This window comes from Notothenia coriiceps, unplaced genomic scaffold, assembly GCF_000735185.1.
Source record: "Notothenia coriiceps isolate Sejong01 unplaced genomic scaffold, NC01 NC01_scaffold00022520, whole genome shotgun sequence".
Taxonomy (NCBI): domain Eukaryota; kingdom Metazoa; phylum Chordata; class Actinopteri; order Perciformes; family Nototheniidae; genus Notothenia; species Notothenia coriiceps.
The window spans coordinates 1-7,610 of NW_011355221.1; the positions used below are offsets into that span (position 1 = coordinate 1).

At 39.4% G+C, this 7,610-nt stretch overlaps 6 non-coding genes across 6 annotated transcripts; all 6 read left to right on the forward strand.

Moving 5' to 3' along the window:
• The first annotated feature begins 107 nt into the window (after positions 1 to 107).
• On the forward strand, positions 108 to 189 carry trnal-aag (transfer RNA leucine (anticodon AAG)). Its single transcript has one exon. It is a non-coding gene; the product is annotated as a tRNA-Leu (tRNA).
• A 291-nt stretch (positions 190 to 480) lies between these two features.
• On the forward strand, positions 481 to 562 carry trnal-aag (transfer RNA leucine (anticodon AAG)). The gene has a single exon. It is a non-coding gene; the product is annotated as a tRNA-Leu (tRNA).
• A 289-nt stretch (positions 563 to 851) lies between these two features.
• Positions 852 to 933, forward strand: trnal-aag (transfer RNA leucine (anticodon AAG)). Its single transcript has one exon. It is a non-coding gene; the product is annotated as a tRNA-Leu (tRNA).
• Positions 934 to 1,222: 289 nt separating this feature from the next.
• Positions 1,223 to 1,304, forward strand: trnal-aag (transfer RNA leucine (anticodon AAG)). The gene has a single exon. It is a non-coding gene; the product is annotated as a tRNA-Leu (tRNA).
• A 290-nt stretch (positions 1,305 to 1,594) lies between these two features.
• Positions 1,595 to 1,676, forward strand: trnal-aag (transfer RNA leucine (anticodon AAG)). The gene has a single exon. It is a non-coding gene; the product is annotated as a tRNA-Leu (tRNA).
• Positions 1,677 to 2,006: 330 nt separating this feature from the next.
• On the forward strand, positions 2,007 to 2,088 carry trnal-aag (transfer RNA leucine (anticodon AAG)). The gene has a single exon. It is a non-coding gene; the product is annotated as a tRNA-Leu (tRNA).
• The last annotated feature ends 5,522 nt before the right edge of the window (positions 2,089 to 7,610 follow it).

Here is a 7,610-nt window from a genome sequence, read left to right on the forward strand (position 1 = left end):
ACTTCTTGTCACTGACTGAAGGGCTAATTTGATTTATGTAATTTTGGTTGCTATCAAGCTCATTCTTCTGTGATTTTTTTATTAGGTCTATTTACTCATTGAAAAAAGGTAGTGTGGCCGAGCGGTCTAAGGCGCTGGATTAAGGCTCCAGTCTCTCAGGAGGCGTGGGTTCAAATCCCACCACTGCCATTATATATGCAACAATCAAGTGATATTTGGAAACCACACCCAACCTGAAGACAGTCTAAAAAAAACTCAGTCTTGAGGTGGGTGTGAAAACATTAAAAAAAAAACTCAGTCTTGAGTGTGACTCAACTTGAAGGTCTGTGTGCTTTGGGACGAGTTGCCAAATGTTGGAGACTTTGGACTCTTGACTTCTTGTTACTGACTGAAGGGCTAATTTGATTTTTGTAATTTTGGTTGCTATCAAGCTCATTCTTCTGTGATTTTTTTATTAGGTCTATTTGTTCATTGAAAACAGGTAGTGTGGCCGAGTGGTCTAAGGCGCTAGATTAAGGCTCCAGTCTCTCAGGAGGCGTGGGTTCAAATCCCACCACTGCCATTATATATACAAGAATCAAGTGATATTTGGAAACCACACCCAATCTGAAGACAGTGTAAAAAATACTCAGTCTTGAGTTGGGTGTGAAGACATTTTAAAAAAAACTCAGTCTTGAGTGTGACTCAACTTGAAGTTCTGTGTGCTTTGGGACGAGTTGCCAAATGTTGGAGAATTTGGACTCTTGACTTCTTGTCACTGACTGAAGGGCTAATTTGATTTATGTAATTTTGGTTGCTATCAAGCTCATTCTTCTGTGATTTTTTTTAGGTCTATTTATTCATTGAAAATAGGTAGTGTGGCCGAGCGGTCTAAGGCGCTGGATTAAGGCTCCAGTCTCTCAGGAGGCGTGGGTTCAAATCCCACCACTGCCATTATATATACAAGAATCAAGTGATATTTGGAAACCACACCCAAACCGGAAGACAGTCGAAAAAAACTCAGTCTTGAGTTGGGTGTGAAGACATTTAAAAAAAACTCAGTCTTGAGTGTGACTCAACTTGAAGGTCTGTGTGCTTTGGGACGAGTTGCCAAATGTTGGAGACTTTGGACTCTTGACTTCTTGTCACTGACTGAAGGGCTAATTTGATTTATGTAATTTTGGTTGCTATCAAGCTCATTCTTCTGTGATTTTATATTAGGCCTATTTACTCATTGAAAACAGGTAGTGTGGCCGAGCGGTCTAAGGCGCTGGATTAAGGCTCCAGTCTCTCAGGAGGCGTGGGTTCAACTCCCACCACTGCCCTTATATATACAAGAATCAAGTGATATTTGGAAACCACACCCAACCTGAAGACAGTCTAAAAAAAACTCAGTCTTGAGTTTGGTGTGAAGACATTTAAAAAAAACTCAGTCTTGAGTGTGACTCAACTTGAAGGTCAGTGTGCTTTGGGAAGAGTTGCCAATTGTTGGAGAATTTGGACTCTTGACTTCTTGTCACTGACTGACGAGGTAATTTGATTTATGTAGTTTTGGTTGCTATCAAGCTCATTCTTCTGTGATTTTTTTATTAGGTCTATTTATTCATTGAAAATAGGTAGTGTGGCCGAGCGGTCTAAGGCGCTGGATTAAGGCTCCAGTCTCTCAGGAGGCGTGGGTTCAAATCCCACCACTGCCATTATATATACAAGAATCAAGTGATATTTGGAAACCACACCCAACCTGAAGACAGTGTAAAAAAAACTCAGTCTTGAGGTTGGTGTGAAGACATTTAAAAAAACTCAGTCTTGAGTTGGGTGTGAAGACATTTAAAAAAAACTCAGTCTTGATTGGGTGTGACTCAACTTGAAGGTCTGTGTGCTTTGGGACGAGTTGCCAATTGTTGGAGAATTTGGACTCTTGACTTCTTGTCACTGACTGACGGGCTAATTTGATTATTGCAGTTTTGGTTGCTATCAAGCTCATTCTTCTGTGATTTTTTATTAGGTCTATTTACTCATTGAAAACAGGTAGTGTGGCCGAGCGGTCTAAGGCGCTGGATTAAGGCTCCAGTCTCTCAGGAGGCGTGGGTTCAAATCCCACCACTGCCATTATATATACAAGAATCAAGTGATATTTGGAAACCACACCCAACCTGAAGACAGTCTAAAAAATACTCAGTCTTGAGTTGGGTATGAAAACATTAAAAAAAAAAACTCAGTCTTGAGTTGGGTGTGACTCAACTTGAAGGTCTGTGTGCTTTGGGACGAGTTGCCAATTGTTGGAGAATTTGGACTCTTGACTTCTTGTCACTGGCTGAAAGGCTAATTTGATTCTTGCAGTTTTGGTTGCTATCAAGCTCATTCTTCTGTGATTTTTTTATTAGGTCTATTTATCTCATTGAAAAAAGGTAGTGTAGCCGAGCGGTCTAAGGCGCTGGATTAAGGCTCCAGTCTCTCTGCCATTATATATACAAGAATCAAGTGATATTTGGAAACCACACCCAACCTGAAGACAGTGTAAAAAAAAACTCAGTCTTGAGTTGGGTGTGACTCAACTTGAAGGTCAGTTTGCTTTGGTATGAGTTGCCAATTGTTGCACTATTTATTTCCACGGAAGGGGCTCTCAGATTTATGTCACTGTGATTGCTATCAAGCTCACCCCATTGTACATTTTTAAATACCGGTAGGTGCATTCTACCATAGAAAGAAGGTAGTGTGGCCGAGCTAAAACCTCCGTCTTGAGTTTGGTGTGGCTCAACTTGAGGGTCAGTTGGTTTTGCTGTGAGGTGGCAATTGGTGGAGAAAATGGCTCCAGTCTCGCAGGAGGCTTGTGTTCAAATCCCGCCATTTATGAAAATAAAATCTACGTGAATGCCATCCCCACCCATAAGTGAGGTGACCACCCGGACTGTTAGTGACCAAGAAACAATTGCAGCACATGGATTAAGTTTGTGATTTTCAGTGATAATATTTCTGAGTGAGACTGTGCTTTGTACATTTCTCAGTGATTTGGAAGAGCATACTGTCCCTGCAATAGGAAAGTATTTTTCACCTCTTCTTGGTCTGAAAATGTGACAGCAGTAAGCGCCTCTCCACTTCCTTCTTATTCTCAAGCTTCTGGACTTAAGTATGATTTTAGATGTGATGTCGAGCAGCTGTCAGTAATCTGGCCCAAATCGAAAAACTTCAAGGACTCTCACACAGTCAGGGTTCAGTGCAAAGCACCAGCTTGTGTTTTCAAGCCAAACATTTCTCAACATCTATATACTATAAGCAAGTGACATTTAAGCATTGTTTCATCTTTAAATTTGATTGTATCCTAAAGTAAATCCATTAAAAAAACTTGCAACAAAGAGACCAAATGCAAAGTGTAACCTTTTGACACAACTGTAGAAGGTGCAGAGGCTTTTAAACCATTTTCAAAGACTACTTTTAGATTTTTACTTTGCTAAAGTCATTACATTTTCTTGCACTATTCCACTCTGCTGACTTGCTTTAACCTTCCTCACCTTAGCCATAACCATAATGAATGTTCTCTTACACTCCTACTTAATGATGTCTTTGTTATTGCTCTCCTGTCCTCTTTACTTTGTTGGATAATGTTTATTATGCACATTTATCTTGGTTGTGCAGCACTTTATTTGTCTCTGTGACCCATGAAAACACATAATCACAGATCTGTTTTTAAGTGGTGGAGCATTGTTATCTTTTATGTAGGTATTCAACTCATGCTTGAGCAAACTGCTGCCTTCAGAGGCGATATATACTCTATAAATCCAGTAGCTATGAATAAAGCCATTACTTAGATTTCAATGCATACATTACGTGCTGAACTGTTGTACTTTGACTCCAATGCAAGGAGTTTGGTGTTCTAAGAAATCAGATTTCTTTCCTACAAACTGTTTTGCAAGCTCCAATGAAAGGTTATCATTTAGTGATACCATGGGTTTTACAGTAGAAAGGTAGTTCGACAGACAATAAACATAAATCATTGTTGGGGCTTATGCAGGTTAAAAGATGTATTGCACTAGAAGATAGAGCCAATATATTCTACAAATTCAGACGTGGAACGTACATTTGGTTTAAGAAGATTAGAAAGGCAGATACAGTAGAAATATACAGCAACTGGAATCTCTGTTGACAACTGTAGAAGTTTTCACAGCCGAATCCAACAGGATGGTCTTACAATTCACAGTTGATGTGTGGCACAGAGGAGTAAATCACACAATTACTACAATTCAACAATTCAGTGCAAAAGTCATTTACATCCATCTGGATCCTTCTTTGTCTTCTTTTTATATACAGTATAGACCCATTATCTTTTCTGACATTTAGTCTGTCATAAATTATCTTTTTGATTTATACTCACGACACCTTCTGCACGTTTGTCTGTCCTGGGAGAGAGATACTTCCTCTCTTGCTCTCCCCGAGGTTTCTTCCGGTATTTCTGTTACTCTGTTATCAAACCTTTTTGTTGTAAACCCCACCTTCTGTATTCAACTAGAGATAGGTGTCATGGTTCCTGTTTGCCTGTGTCTGCGATTGTCCTGTCATTCTTCCTGTCTCAGAATCTAATTGGACAATTACATTTTCTGCGTAGATTACCTGCCCTGCCCTCTAAGTGTGGATTTTGATATTAAACTTCCTTATAAACTGTTACCTGCTATCCATTGTGCTGCACTTGGGTCCTGACACAACCCTTTACAGTTGGACCCACTCTCAATCGATTTCAAATCCTTTTCAACCCATTATCTGATAAGCATTGTTGGAGACTAACTATCTGTTACCTGTTTGTCTCACACTGTTGTATAGTGTGAATATGTCAATGTGTTTACACAATTACAGCCCACGAATCAATCAGTGTGCTCCAGTCTTTTATTTTCCCCTTGCAAGTTCTCTGTCCTTGAGCTGTGAGGAAACATTTAACTGCTTGAAGATGCAACCTTGTTGAATAAATGTGATTTTCACACATTTGTTTCTTTTCACTGAGAAGTTATTTTCCGCTCAATGCATTCAGCAAGCTTATATCGATCTCCTTTATGCTCTGAAACGAGGTTTCAACACTTAATCTTGTATCACACATTTTTTTACAATATACAATTTATTACATTTGCTTCCTGTCCCTGTAAAAAATCACTTAGCCGCAGTCCCTCTCTTTACCACCGGCAAATGTTGTTATTGTGTGCGTCTCCCGCTGTGACAGCAACATTCAGCCAAATTGTTTGGAATGATTCCCTTAAATCTTAAAGGAGGACTATCTCCATCCCCTCCCCGGGGTCTCTCCCTCTCATAGACTTTGATGCTTTTAAGACATAAATCCTCTGCCGCTTCTCCATTCATCCCCAAGCTGTGTCGAGCAGCGCTCTGTTGCCATTTGAGTTCCTTCATTTCTTTGTGGCAGTCTCCCAAAATTGGCACTGGGAGACTTTGGGCCTGGTGTGAGTTTGTTGATTGCGACGCTTTATGACTTGTTAATGTGTTGGGAGGCTGAGCGGCTTGGAGTGGTTTCTTAATGGGAGCTAATCAAAGCGGTGGGAAACAGGGAGCAGGAGGGAGGAAAGAGACAGATAACAGGAGCAAGATGGAGAGGGAGCTGCATGCTTCCACTGCTCAGTTTCCAGTTTATTAGGTGGTTAAAACTAATGCAGACTAATACAACAGTCCTGCAATAAATCCCTACATTCATGAATTGTATACTCCATTTGTTTTTAAGAGGTGTTGATTAAACTGTGTCCTCGTTCTGCAGACTGCAGTTTGTGGTGCATTATACTGAGAGGTGTTTCTATAATTGTGTCCACCCGATTTGTATCAATGAAGATGGGCTGCATTACAGAAATGCCTCCGTGCATGTAGACACAAACAAATCAAGCTATAAAGGACGGAGCATAATACAAATTGTTTTCAACCTCAGTCATATAAATACTTGGGTGTAATAATAGACCAGCTGTACTATCCTGGAAAGGCAAATATATCCGCAAAAAAACAATACAAAATAATTGATTTTCTCCGCCGGATTAGGTCTTTTGGGGTGATGGTATATTGTACATATGCCATCATGGTGTATATCAGAGGTGGGAGTAAGCCCTACATGTGGAAGTCATGAGCAAGTCTCAAGTCTTGACCTACAAGTATCAAGCAAGTCCCAAGTCACTGTGGTGAGAGTCAAGCAAGTCAAGCCAAGTCATTGCTCAGGTCAAGCAAGTCAAGTCAAGTCATTGCTCAGGTCAAGCAAGTCAAGTCAAGTCATACGAAATTTTCGTATGACTTGACTTGACTTGCTTGACCTGAGCAATGACTTGACTTGACTTGCTTGACCTGAGCAATGACTTGGCTTGACTTGCTTGACTCTCACCNATCCATGTATTTTTTCTTTTAATGTTTCTTTTATTATCTTTTCTTTTTAATGACTGATTTTAAATGCCATTTTCTTAATGTCTTTCATTTTTTGTAAAGCACTTTGAATTGCCTTGTGTTCAAAGGTGCTACAGTAGGCTATATACATAAACTTGCCTTGCCTTGCCTTTGACTTGGTATTCATGACTCGAGACTTGACTTAAGCTTGAGACAGATGACTTGAAAGGAGTTGACTGTTTAAAATTAAATATTTGCGTTTGTTTTTGTACTGGGATATTACGTTTAGTTTTTTCGAAAAACGTGATTACAGTATAACGCCATGCGCGCAAACCTGGCAACCCACTAGACGGCAGGAGTGTCAGTTAACATGGCAGCGGCTAGCTTTACTCCAAAAATAGTGAAGTTTGGATTCAAGGATTATTTTGTCGATGACGCTAATAAGAAGAGAACAGCGGTATGCAGGGTCTGCAGCATAAAGATCAGTGGCAGGACCACCACAACATCCAACTTCATTCGTCACTACAAAAAGAAAAAAAAAAGAAAGGTAGGCTACGTGACTGTGTTGTGTTAGCTAGAAAGCTAACGTTAAGTTTAAGCTACGTTAGACTTGGTTTCAAATCGATTAAGCAAAGAGAAGACAAAACGGGGGAGGGATTCATTTTGACTAACCCTGGTACTGACGCGCTGTCAGGAGAGAGAGAGAGAGAGAGGAAAAGAGCTGCCTCGTTTATTTTCCCTGTGTTATTATCAGAAGTTACTGGAAACTTTTGAATAATGTAGTTCATCTACTTTTAGTAGTTTGTTTAAAATGTTTTAATTATGTTGTTTTTGTTTGTGCATCATTCCTTGATTTATTGTAAAATGAATCTGAACTTTTTGATCTGTTATGATAATAAACTGAAGCCATTTCTAAATTAACCCAATTAAGTGAGTTTTAAATCCTCCTGCTTAGTTTATAAGGAAATTATGAAGAGGAACAAATTAAATGGTTTGAAAATGATATCTATGTAGGTGCTGACACTGTTGGCGGTTCTATTGTTAACAGAAATTTAAATTAAATATGTGTAATGGCAAATGCCATATATTATTTTCTTACCTGGAATTCTGCCTTTTTGAACAGACTTTTTGAGTCCTAGCTATTGTCTACAGTTCTGGGGTTAATATGAATCTAATATGATTGTCATTGGTCTAAATTAGATTTCAAATGATTAACTGTGTATGTAATGAAGGTCATAGTGTGGGTTGAATCCATTTTCATAACCACTGTCTTTTAACTG